The sequence below is a fragment of the Bombina bombina genome, unplaced genomic scaffold, assembly GCF_027579735.1.
Source record: "Bombina bombina isolate aBomBom1 unplaced genomic scaffold, aBomBom1.pri scaffold_1643, whole genome shotgun sequence".
Classification (NCBI taxonomy): Eukaryota; Metazoa; Chordata; class Amphibia; order Anura; family Bombinatoridae; genus Bombina; species Bombina bombina.
In genome coordinates, this window is record NW_026512434.1 from 40,966 (window position 1) to 53,772 (window position 12,807).

Consider the following 12,807-nt stretch of genomic DNA (forward strand, 5'->3'; position numbering starts at 1 on the left):
GTAATGCTCTTTTACCCTTAATCCTGACGTTAAAGGGACAGTCTACACCAGAATATTTATTGTTTTAAAAGATAGGTAATCCCTTTATTACCCATTCCCTAGTTTTGCATAACCAACACAATAATATAATTACACTTTTTAACTCTGGGATTACCTTGTATCTAAGCCTCTGTAAACTGCCCCCTTATTTCAGTTCTTTTGACAGACTTGCATTTTAGCCAATCAGTGCTGGCTCATAGTAACTCCACGTGCGTGAGCACAGTGTTATCTATATGAAACACATGAACTAACACCCTCTAGTGGTGAAAAACTGTCAAATTGCCCTGAGCTAAGAGGTGGCCTTCAAGGGCTTAGAAATTAGCATATGAACCTCCTAGATTTAGCTTTCAACTAAGAATACCAAAAGAACAAAGAAAAATTGGTGATCAAAGTAAAATGGAAAATTTACTTGGAACATTGGAAGATTGTTTAAAATGACATGCCCTATCTGAATAATGAAAGTTTGTTTTGGACTAGACTGCATCTTTAAACAAATCAGAGCACTAAGAGTTTGATGTTTATTCTATGATGTGTACCGAAAAAAAGAATTGCCTAAAGCAATTTCCTCACCTAAAGAAACACAGTTATCACTAAAATATACACCAGAATGGGCAGCATGAGGAATTTGTCCCATCAAATTCAATCCATGGGTTCATAAATTCTATTATTAATGAGCAAAATGTAGGAATTAGTTCTGTGGAGCAACCCTATGTTTTGGGATGAATTCTGTGTTGCTGCTTTGATTTTGTTGGTTAAATTGCCTGTCCAGTAGGTACAAGTTGCTTAGAATAAATCTTAAAAGTGTCTGTTAGTGTATCTTTTCCAGAAAACATGATATTCTAATTGGCCAGAGAATTTTACTAAGCTTTAATAGCCACATCAGTTTTGTCTTCTTTCCTCTGAGTACTATATGTTTTCGTACTTTGATATCCTTTCAGTAGATCTAGCGTTGCTAATGTATCTTAGAAAGAACATATTCTATACATGGTGAAGAGTATTTAAAACATGGGCTCGTCCGGGATTTGAACCCGGGACCTCTCGCACCCAAAGCGAGAATCATACCCCTAGACCAACGAGCCACATTATTATAGGTAAACAAATGGTTTTATATGTCTGGGAAAGTATAATCAAAAAGGAAAATCAAAAATGAGTCTTTCCTGTGTTTAATATCCTTCACATGAAGTTAACTACTTAAAAAGGACTAGGTTTGCAGTCTTGTAGTCCAAAGATATAAAGCAGCTTTTTGTAATTATATGCAGACCAACAAATTAAATTTGTGGAAACAGACGCTGTTGTACTCTATGCTGGGCATTGTCAGCAGATAGTTTGTAGTAGCTGTTGCTCAGCTATAGGGATATGGAATAATGCACCTGATATTTTACCTTTGCACTCATATCATGTTCTATTAGTGATATGTTTCAAAGTTTTACATTTTATATCCTTTTTGAAATGAAATTTTCATATTTTTAAATGCAATGATTTTTCGACATGGCAACATCAATGATACATTAGGTGCTGTGGCTTAGATGGTTAAAGCGCCTGTCTAGTAAACAGGAGATCCTGAGTTCGAATCTCAGCAGTGCCTTGTGTAATGCCTTTTCTTTAGTAATATCACACCTTTGTGTCAACTCATCATAGTGTTGATAAAATAAAAAGAGTGTCCTCTTGAAAGAATTCAGAAAATAGATAAGAAAATGTAGCAAGCAGCTTTCTTTTCAAATAATTAGCCAACATTGGCCAACACCTGGTAAAAAGCATTCCATTCCCATACAGCTCAGGACATACAACAGAGAGAAAGATCACATAAAGCTAATTGTTCTTCAGAAAGAAAAAAGTCTCTGCATCCAGGCTGTCAGTGCAAGCATGTTCAACTCATGGAAACAAAACTAACCTGGGGCAGAAGGTAATTGAAATGGGGGAGACAAAAGTCAGCCTACCCTTCAAGAAGAACTGCATCTTGAAACCATCTCCATCTTGGCCAGGCTGGAGTCAGAAGAAACATTTTATGCTTATCTTCTTTTAGAACTTGAGGCAGAACAGTAATCTGAAGAAAGCTCAACTCCTGTGCGATCCTCCAAGATATCACCAAGGCATCTAGAGCAAAGGAAGATCACAGGTTCTGGGAAAAGATCTACATCACAGTCTTTTGTTGATACCACAAAACTGTGTTTTTGGAATTCCAATGCGTTTGCAATTGATATATCTCAAGTTGAACACTGCTAATCTGATGATCTGATGCAAACTGTCCTGTGAAGACAGTACAAGTGTTGCCAGATTGCATACTGGCATGATTTGGGGTCAACAGGGAGCACAGTTCCTCGCAGAAAAAATAGCTATCAGAATGATATAAAAAATATCAACTGCCTTGAACACTTAGATTATTGCATACCACATCTTTACCAAACAGACTATCATGAAAACCTAGGTTTCAAAGGTCTCAGGGTAGTGAAGAAAAGCAAGGCTGCAAAGGTTTTAACATGGAATCCCTGCCCGCAGAGAGATCATTCTTCAAATATAGGGTCTAAAACTGTTGTGTAATGCTCTTTTACCCTTAATCCTGACGTTAAAGGGACAGTCTACACCAGAATATTTATTGTTTTAAAAGATAGGTAATCCCTTTATTACCCATTCCCTAGTTTTGCATAACCAACACAATAATATAATTACACTTTTTAACTCTGGGATTACCTTGTATCTAAGCCTCTGTAAACTGCCCCCTTATTTCATTTCTTTTGACAGACTTGCATTTTAGCCAATCAGTGCTGGCTCATAGTAACTCCACGTGCGTGAGCACAGTGTTATCTATATGAAACACATGAACTAACACCCTCTAGTGGTGAAAAACTGTCAAATTGCCCTGAGCTAAGAGGTGGCCTTCAAGGGCTTAGAAATTAGCATATGAACCTCCTAGATTTAGCTTTCAACTAAGAATACCAAAAGAACAAAGCAAAATTGGTGATCAAAGTAAAATGGAAAATTTACTTGGAACATTGGAAGATTGTTTAAAATGACATGCCCTATCTGAATAATGAAAGTTTGTTTTGGACTAGACTGCATCTTTAAACAAATCAGAGCACTAAGAGTTTGATGTTTATTCTATGATGTGTACCGAAAAAAAGAATTGCCTAAAGCAATTTCCTCACCTAAAGAAACACAGTTATCACTAAAATATACACCAGAATGGGCAGCATGAGGAATTTGTCCCATCAAATTCAATCCATGGGTTCATAAATTCTATTATTAATGAGCAAAATGTAGGAATTAGTTCTGTGGAGCAACCCTATGTTTTGGGATGAATTCTGTGTTGCTGCTTTGATTTTGTTGGTTAAATTGCCTGTCCAGTAGGTACAAGTTGCTTAGAATAAATCTTAAAAGTGTCTGTTAGTGTATCTTTTCCAGAAAACATGATATTCTAATTGGCCAGAGAATTTTACTAAGCTTTAATAGCCACATCAGTTTTGTCTTCTTTCCTCTGAGTACTATATGTTTTCATACTTTGATATCCTTTCAGTAGATCTAGCGTTGCTAATGTATCTTAGAAAGAACATATTCTATACATGGTGAAGAGTATTTAAAACATGGGCTCGTCCGGGATTTGAACCCGGGACCTCTCGCACCCAAAGCGAGAATCATACCCCTAGACCAACGAGCCACATTATTATATGTAAACAAATGGTTTTATATGTCTGGGAAAGTATAATCAAAAAGGAAAATAAAAAATGAGTCTTTCCTGTGTTTAATATCCTTCACATGAAGTTAACTACTTAAAAAGGACTAGGTTTGCAGTCTTGTAGTCCAAAGATATAAAGCAGCTTTCTGTAATTATATGCAGACCAACAAATTAAATTTGTGGAAACAGACGCTGTTGTACTCTATGCTGGGCATTGTCAGCAGATAGTTTGTAGTAGCTGTTGCTCAGCTATAGGGATATGGAATAATGCACCTGATATTTTACCTTTGCACTCATATCATGTTCTATTAGTGATATGTTTCAAAGTTTTACATTTTATATCCTTTTTGAAATGAAATTTTCATATTTTTAAATGCAATGATTTTTCGACATGGCAACATCAATGATACATTAGGTGCTGTGGCTTAGATGGTTAAAGCGCCTGTCTAGTAAACAGGAGATCCTGAGTTCGAATCTCAGCAGTGCCTTGTGAAATGCCTTTTCTTTAGTAATATCACACCTTTGTGTCAACTCATCATAGTGTTGATAAAATAAAAAGAGTGTCCTCTTGAAAGAATTCAGAAAATAGATAAGAAAATGTAGCAAGCAGCTTTCTTTTCAAATAATTAGCCAACATTGGCCAACACCTGGTAAAAAGCATTCCATTCCCATACAGCTCAGGACATACAACAGAGAGAAAGATCACATAAAGCTAATTGTTCTTCAGAAAGAAAAAAGTCTCTGCATCCAGGCTGTCAGTGCAAGCATGTTCAACTCATGGAAACAAAACTAACCTGGGGCAGAAGGTAATTGAAATGGGGGAGACAAAAGTCAGCCTACCCTTCAAGAAGAACTGCATCTTGAAACCATCTCCATCTTGGCCAGGCTGGAGTCAGAAGAAACATTTTATGCTTATCTTCTTTTAGAACTTGAGGCAGAACAGTAATCTGAAGAAAGCTCAACTCCTGTGCGATCCTCCAAGATATCACCAAGGCATCTAGAGCAAAGGAAGATCACAGGTTCTGGGAAAAGATCTACATCACAGTCTTTTGTTGATACCACAAAACTGTGTTTTTGGAATTCCAATGCGTTTGCAATTGATATATCTCAAGTTGAACACTGCTAATCTGATGATCTGATGCAAACTGTCCTGTGAAGACAGTACAAGTGTTGCCAGATTGCATACTGGCATGATTTGGGGTCAACAGGGAGCACAGTTCCTCGCAGAAAAAATAGCTATCAGAATGATATAAAAAATATCAACTGCCTTGAACACTTAGATAATTGCATACCACATCTTTACCAAACAGACTATCATGAAAACCTAGGTTTCAAAGGTCTCAGGGTAGTGAAGAAAAGCAAGGCTGCAAAGGTTTTAACATGGAATCCCTGCCCGCAGAGAGATCATTCTTCAAATATAGGGTCTAAAACTGTTGTGTAATGCTCTTTTACCCTTAATCCTGACGTTAAAGGGACAGTCTACACCAGAATATTTATTGTTTTAAAAGATAGGTAATCCCTTTATTACCCATTCCCTAGTTTTGCATAACCAACACAATAATATAATTACACTTTTTAACTCTGGGATTACCTTGTATCTAAGCCTCTGTAAACTGCCCCCTTATTTCAGTTCTTTTGACAGACTTGCATTTTAGCCAATCAGTGCTGGCTCATAGTAACTCCACGTGCGTGAGCACAGTGTTATCTATATGAAACACATGAACTAACACCCTCTAGTGGTGAAAAACTGTCAAATTGCCCTGAGCTAAGAGGTGGCCTTCAAGGGCTTAGAAATTAGCATATGAACCTCCTAGATTTAGCTTTCAACTAAGAATACCAAAAGAACAAAGCAAAATTGGTGATCAAAGTAAAATGGAAAATTTACTTGGAACATTGGAAGATTGTTTAAAATGACATGCCCTATCTGAATAATGAAAGTTTGTTTTGGACTAGACTGCATCTTTAAACAAATCAGAGCACTAAGAGTTTGATGTTTATTCTATGATGTGTACCGAAAAAAAGAATTGCCTAAAGCAATTTCCTCACCTAAAGAAACACAGTTATCACTAAAATATACACCAGAATGGGCAGCATGAGGAATTTGTCCCATCAAATTCAATCCATGGGTTCATAAATTCTATTATTAATGAGCAAAATGTAGGAATTAGTTCTGTGGAGCAACCCTATGTTTTGGGATGAATTCTGTGTTGCTGCTTTGATTTTGTTGGTTAAATTGCCTGTCCAGTAGGTACAAGTTGCTTAGAATAAATCTTAAAAGTGTCTGTTAGTGTATCTTTTCCAGAAAACATGATATTCTAATTGGCCAGAGAATTTTACTAAGCTTTAATAGCCACATCAGTTTTGTCTTCTTTCCTCTGAGTACTATATGTTTTCGTACTTTGATATCCTTTCAGTAGATCTAGCGTTGCTAATGTATCTTAGAAAGAACATATTCTATACATGGTGAAGAGTATTTAAAACATGGGCTCGTCCGGGATTTGAACCCGGGACCTCTCGCACCCAAAGCGAGAATCATACCCCTAGACCAACGAGCCACATTATTATATGTAAACAAATGGTTTTATATGTCTGGGAAAGTATAATCAAAAAGGAAAATCAAAAATGAGTCTTTCCTGTGTTTAATATCCTTCACATGAAGTTAACTACTTAAAAAGGACTAGGTTTGCAGTCTTGTAGTCCAAAGATATAAAGCAGCTTTCTGTAATTATATGCAGACCAACAAATTAAATTTGTGGAAACAGACGCTGTTGTACTCTATGCTGGGCATTGTCAGCAGATAGTTTGTAGTAGCTGTTGCTCAGCTATAGGGATATGGAATAATGCACCTGATATTTTACCTTTGCACTCATATCATGTTCTATTAGTGATATGTTTCAAAGTTTTACATTTTATATCCTTTTTGAAATGAAATTTTCATATTTTTAAATGCAATGATTTTTCGACATGGCAACATCAATGATACATTAGGTGCTGTGGCTTAGATGGTTAAAGCGCCTGTCTAGTAAACAGGAGATCCTGAGTTCGAATCTCAGCAGTGCCTTGTGAAATGCCTTTTCTTTAGTAATATCACACCTTTGTGTCAACTCATCATAGTGTTGATAAAATAAAAAGAGTGTCCTCTTGAAAGAATTCAGAAAATAGATAAGAAAATGTAGCAAGCAGCTTTCTTTTCAAATAATTAGCCAACATTGGCCAACACCTGGTAAAAAGCATTCCATTCCCATACAGCTCAGGACATACAACAGAGAGAAAGATCACATAAAGCTAATTGTTCTTCAGAAAGAAAAAAGTCTCTGCATCCAGGCTGTCAGTGCAAGCATGTTCAACTCATGGAAACAAAACTAACCTGGGGCAGAAGGTAATTGAAATGGGGGAGACAAAAGTCAGCCTACCCTTCAAGAAGAACTGCATCTTGAAACCATCTCCATCTTGGCCAGGCTGGAGTCAGAAGAAACATTTTATGCTTATCTTCTTTTAGAACTTGAGGCAGAACAGTAATCTGAAGAAAGCTCAACTCCTGTGCGATCCTCCAAGATATCACCAAGGCATCTAGAGCAAAGGAAGATCACAGGTTCTGGGAAAAGATCTACATCACAGTCTTTTGTTGATACCACAAAACTGTGTTTTTGGAATTCCAATGCGTTTGCAATTGATATATCTCAAGTTGAACACTGCTAATCTGATGATCTGATGCAAACTGTCCTGTGAAGACAGTACAAGTGTTGCCAGATTGCATACTGGCATGATTTGGGGTCAACAGGGAGCACAGTTCCTCGCAGAAAAAATAGCTATCAGAATGATATAAAAAATATCAACTGCCTTGAACACTTAGATTATTGCATACCACATCTTTACCAAACAGACTATCATGAAAACCTAGGTTTCAAAGGTCTCAGGGTAGTGAAGAAAAGCAAGGCTGCAAAGGTTTTAACATGGAATCCCTGCCCGCAGAGAGATCATTCTTCAAATATAGGGTCTAAAACTGTTGTGTAATGCTCTTTTACCCTTAATCCTGACGTTAAAGGGACAGTCTACACCAGAATATTTATTGTTTTAAAAGATAGGTAATCCCTTTATTACCCATTCCCTAGTTTTGCATAACCAACACAATAATATAATTACACTTTTTAACTCTGGGATTACCTTGTATCTAAGCCTCTGTAAACTGCCCCCTTATTTCAGTTCTTTTGACAGACTTGCATTTTAGCCAATCAGTGCTGGCTCATAGTAACTCCACGTGCGTGAGCACAGTGTTATCTATATGAAACACATGAACTAACACCCTCTAGTGGTGAAAAACTGTCAAATTGCCCTGAGCTAAGAGGTGGCCTTCAAGGGCTTAGAAATTAGCATATGAACCTCCTAGATTTAGCTTTCAACTAAGAATACCAAAAGAACAAAGCAAAATTGGTGATCAAAGTAAAATGGAAAATTTACTTGGAACATTGGAAGATTGTTTAAAATGACATGCCCTATCTGAATAATGAAAGTTTGTTTTGGACTAGACTGCATCTTTAAACAAATCAGAGCACTAAGAGTTTGATGTTTATTCTATGATGTGTACCGAAAAAAAGAATTGCCTAAAGCAATTTCCTCACCTAAAGAAACACAGTTATCACTAAAATATACACCAGAATGGGCAGCATGAGGAATTTGTCCCATCAAATTCAATCCATGGGTTCATAAATTCTATTATTAATGAGCAAAATGTAGGAATTAGTTCTGTGGAGCAACCCTATGTTTTGGGATGAATTCTGTGTTGCTGCTTTGATTTTGTTGGTTAAATTGCCTGTCCAGTAGGTACAAGTTGCTTAGAATAAATCTTAAAAGTGTCTGTTAGTGTATCTTTTCCAGAAAACATGATATTCTAATTGGCCAGAGAATTTTACTAAGCTTTAATAGCCACATCAGTTTTGTCTTCTTTCCTCTGAGTACTATATGTTTTCGTACTTTGATATCCTTTCAGTAGATCTAGCGTTGCTAATGTATCTTAGAAAGAACATATTCTATACATGGTGAAGAGTATTTAAAACATGGGCTCGTCCGGGATTTGAACCCGGGACCTCTCGCACCCAAAGCGAGAATCATACCCCTAGACCAACGAGCCACATTATTATAGGTAAACAAATGGTTTTATATGTCTGGGAAAGTATAATCAAAAAGGAAAATCAAAAATGAGTCTTTCCTGTGTTTAATATCCTTCACATGAAGTTAACTACTTAAAAAGGACTAGGTTTGCAGTCTTGTAGTCCAAAGATATAAAGCAGCTTTCTGTAATTATATGCAGACCAACAAATTAAATTTGTGGAAACAGACGCTGTTGTACTCTATGCTGGGCATTGTCAGCAGATAGTTTGTAGTAGCTGTTGCTCAGCTATAGGGATATGGAATAATGCACCTGATATTTTACCTTTGCACTCATATCATGTTCTATTAGTGATATGTTTCAAAGTTTTACATTTTATATCCTTTTTGAAATGAAATTTTCATATTTTTAAATGCAATGATTTTTCGACATGGCAATATCAATGATACATTAGGTGCTGTGGCTTAGATCAGTGATTTTTAACCTTTTTTTTGCCGTGGCACGCATTTTTACATTAAATAATCCTGTGGCACACCACCATCCCAAAATTTTAAAAAAATCACACATTGTAGCTTAATACAGCATATATATATACACACATACACACAAACACACACATACTGTATGTATTGTGCTGTTATGCCATGCCTCCTACAAACTACCCCTGCACTGGGAGTAAAAAACAAGCAAAGTTTAAAAAATATGTCACACTGTTGTCAGTCTGCCGTGGCACACCTGAGGATCTCTCACGGCACACTGGTTGAAAAACACTGGCTTAGATGGTTAAAGCGCCTGTCTAGTAAACAGGAGATCCTGAGTTTGAATCTCAGCAGTGCCTTGTGTAATGCCTTTTCTTTAGTTATATCACACCTTTGTGTCAACTCCTCATAGTGTTGATAAAATAAAAAGAGTGTCCTCTTTTTTTTTTTTTTTTTTTTTTTTTGAAAATAATTTTTTTATTGAAGTTAAAGCATATATCATAACAACAAGGACTCGCCCTTAGGCCAAAGTTACAACAGGGAGAGTAATACATTGTCTATAGAAAGGCATTATTGAGAAAGCAATATGCGCATAAAGCAATAGAAAATACATTTCAAATCTGATTATGAAGATAGACAGTATCTTAGGCGAGATGAAACAGAACTTCATTTTATGTTATATTGTCAGCGTATAAACTCCACATTCTAATAATATTTAATCTAAGACCAAAATAACAGCCTGTGGAGGGTTAGCATAGATATCAGCCACTCTTGGGCCGAGATATATAGGGGGGAGGGGGATATTCAGCGGGTAAGCACCGCTATACGCATATGGAAAGGGGGTGGGGGGACGGAGCCATATATAAATGTAACTAGCATATGGTACTTGGTGTGGACTCGTAAGTGTCCAATTGTAGAGACCATGGGACTGGTAGCTGGGTTATCCAAAAGCTAAATGAGATATGCCTTGGATAGTTAGTCTACTTAGGAGTATATAGTGGAGTAAAGTGACATTCCAACACAAAAATGGAGTAACTAGGTAGGGGCTACAGGCCATTCTGCTGATTCAGTCAGGGGGACCCAAACATTACAAACATAAACTACAAAGAATAACATGTCACGATAGTAGCAATTTACTCAGTTGCTCAGGACAGATCTAAAGAGTAATTAAACAGGCAAAATGTGAGCTTATCTAAACATTGCGTAGCAAACTTGCCCACTAGTTTAAGTGGAGTATGACAGAAAATATATATTTCCATAAAACATTTGAGAAAATAGTAAACTGTTTAGGGACGATGAGATACATTTGATCATATAATAACCATATTACATAAGTAGTACACATCATAACCTGCAAGGAGGAAAGGCAATTTATAGAATCCCTTTAGAATTAATATATAATAGAACTAAATAGATTAACTTCTGGGCCTATATTATAAGAGTGTGATGCAATGGTGTCTAAGCATTTATAAGCACCAGCGAGTGTATGAAAGACATATAATCAAACATTGCAATAAACATGTTGTAGATTCAGACAGAACCTGGGGAGAAATATATTATTTCTGCTATAGGAGTGTGTAGTGAACAAAGTGTATTAGTGGAGTGAAGAATAGAATTATACATTTGTTCATAAACTAGCTAAATTGTCAAGCACTCAGACAGGTAGAATCTATAGCATGTAGATGAACCTAGTGCTCATATAGTCCACATTAGCATAATCAGAGGGGTAGCATTTTTCTTGTCTGCTGTTCACATAAATTAGCAATGTCTCACTTTACATATAAGGTCATATTATGTTAATAGTTAAGTATGTAGGCAATAGGTCAGTTTAATTTTTATATGTTTCATTAAACATCATCCAGTTGCCTTATATGAATGCCCAAGTTATAGCAGCACTAAAGTCTAGCGTGTAAGTACTAATAATAGAGCTTCAGCTTCCATAAATTATCCTAGTGCAAAAATATCAAATAAATAGTGTAAAGTGTGTCTATACGTTCTAGAGGGGGGGTGTTATATAAAGTATTTGCATGTTTAAATTAACATGTTGATAGTGATATTATCTCAGGCACATTATGGTAGGCAGGGCGATAAGATGTAATATTCTAATAACATGTAGTAAAATACAACTTAGCCCAGCATATTAATATATAGTACAGTTCTATTAATTTGGTGCAAAATGAACCTTCATATCAGAGAGAATAGTAAAAGGCTAAACCGCTATACAGCCCCTATATTAGGCTTAACAGCATAGTGTTAAAGGAGCTGTCATTTTACTAATATATAACAGCTAGTTAATATGATGCAGCGAAGATTTTTTTTTTTTTTTTTTTTTTTTTATATCACAAATACAAGATTAGGTTATAGTATACTAGAAGGTTCCATTGACATGCTTAGTTCTAAAACATTAAGTTAGTGATAGATTATCAATCGCACAAAATCAATATTGCTTAATGTGGCATTCTGTTATATATGAGACCTTTCATATATCTAGTTAATATTGCAGTATAAACAGCTTAATGACAGCACCAATGCCACTGGACATTTGTGGGTGATGGCACCGTCCTGAACAGTGTCAGCCATACGGATAAAGCATATAATTGCAGTGCAAAGAAAAGTTTCACTGTAAAAACATACATTTAAAACTAGCATATAAATGATACCAACTAACGCGGAAAGTTTAGATCATAACACAATAGAATTAAACAAGGTAGGATTCTGATAAGGGATATAAACTATGATTAACTTTTAAGCTATAAACTGAGGTCAGAACAATATGCATAGCAAATGGTGCCTGTATAGATAATTGAGTTCATTATATATGTATATTGCGTTAGGAATGTGAAAACACATATAAGTTGTCCAGACTGCAAATCTAATGACACAGTCATATTCAGCAGTTAATAATGTAAACGTATGGGTTCTTTAGCTGACTGGAGAGATATATATTAGATCAGCAAGGTTTAAATAGATCGTAGTTCCCTTTTCAAAGTGTTCCAGCAAACAAACAGTCTATCGGCACATAGGGTATTGAGAGTTGACATACTTCACCCGACTCCGTTTCGAATGGCTCTAAACTCATGGCTCTGAGCAGGTATATTTAGTAGTACCCAACTGTGTGCGGACAATTTCCCTGTAGGTATAGACAGCCCTCCGGTCTTCCATGAGTAGGCGGACACATCCTCCGCCATGGCCGCTGACATCTGCTCCACTTCACTCTGGGCTGGCAAGTTACGTGCGGCTATTGATCTCACCGCCGCCGACAAGGCAAGTGGTAGGCACCGCTCTTCAACAATTGATAGGTGCGATTTAGGGTTCAGTGCCAGTTGTAGCGAGTGCTGCATATCTATGCTTTTGAAAAGACTCTCTAGTCCCTCTAGTTCCGGCCCAGCGATCTCTGTGTGGACTAATATGGCTGATCTTGCTGGTGCAAGGCCGCTGTGTGTATTACCAGTTAATACCGTATTCAGGTCCCGTCTGGGTAGCGCAGGTTGCGGTGGATCAGAGGGGTGTTG

General features: G+C 36.7%; 4 non-coding genes across 4 annotated transcripts; all 4 read right to left on the reverse strand.

Moving 5' to 3' along the window:
• Positions 1-1,046: 1,046 nt before the first annotated feature.
• On the reverse strand, positions 1,047-1,118 carry TRNAP-UGG (transfer RNA proline (anticodon UGG)). Its single transcript has one exon. It is a non-coding gene; the product is annotated as a tRNA-Pro (tRNA).
• A 2,501-nt stretch (positions 1,119-3,619) lies between these two features.
• TRNAP-UGG (transfer RNA proline (anticodon UGG)) lies at positions 3,620-3,691 on the reverse strand. The gene has a single exon. It is a non-coding gene; the product is annotated as a tRNA-Pro (tRNA).
• A 2,501-nt stretch (positions 3,692-6,192) lies between these two features.
• Positions 6,193-6,264, reverse strand: TRNAP-UGG (transfer RNA proline (anticodon UGG)). Its single transcript has one exon. It is a non-coding gene; the product is annotated as a tRNA-Pro (tRNA).
• A 2,501-nt stretch (positions 6,265-8,765) lies between these two features.
• Positions 8,766-8,837, reverse strand: TRNAP-UGG (transfer RNA proline (anticodon UGG)). The gene has a single exon. It is a non-coding gene; the product is annotated as a tRNA-Pro (tRNA).
• Between the last annotated feature and the right edge of the window lie 3,970 nt (positions 8,838-12,807).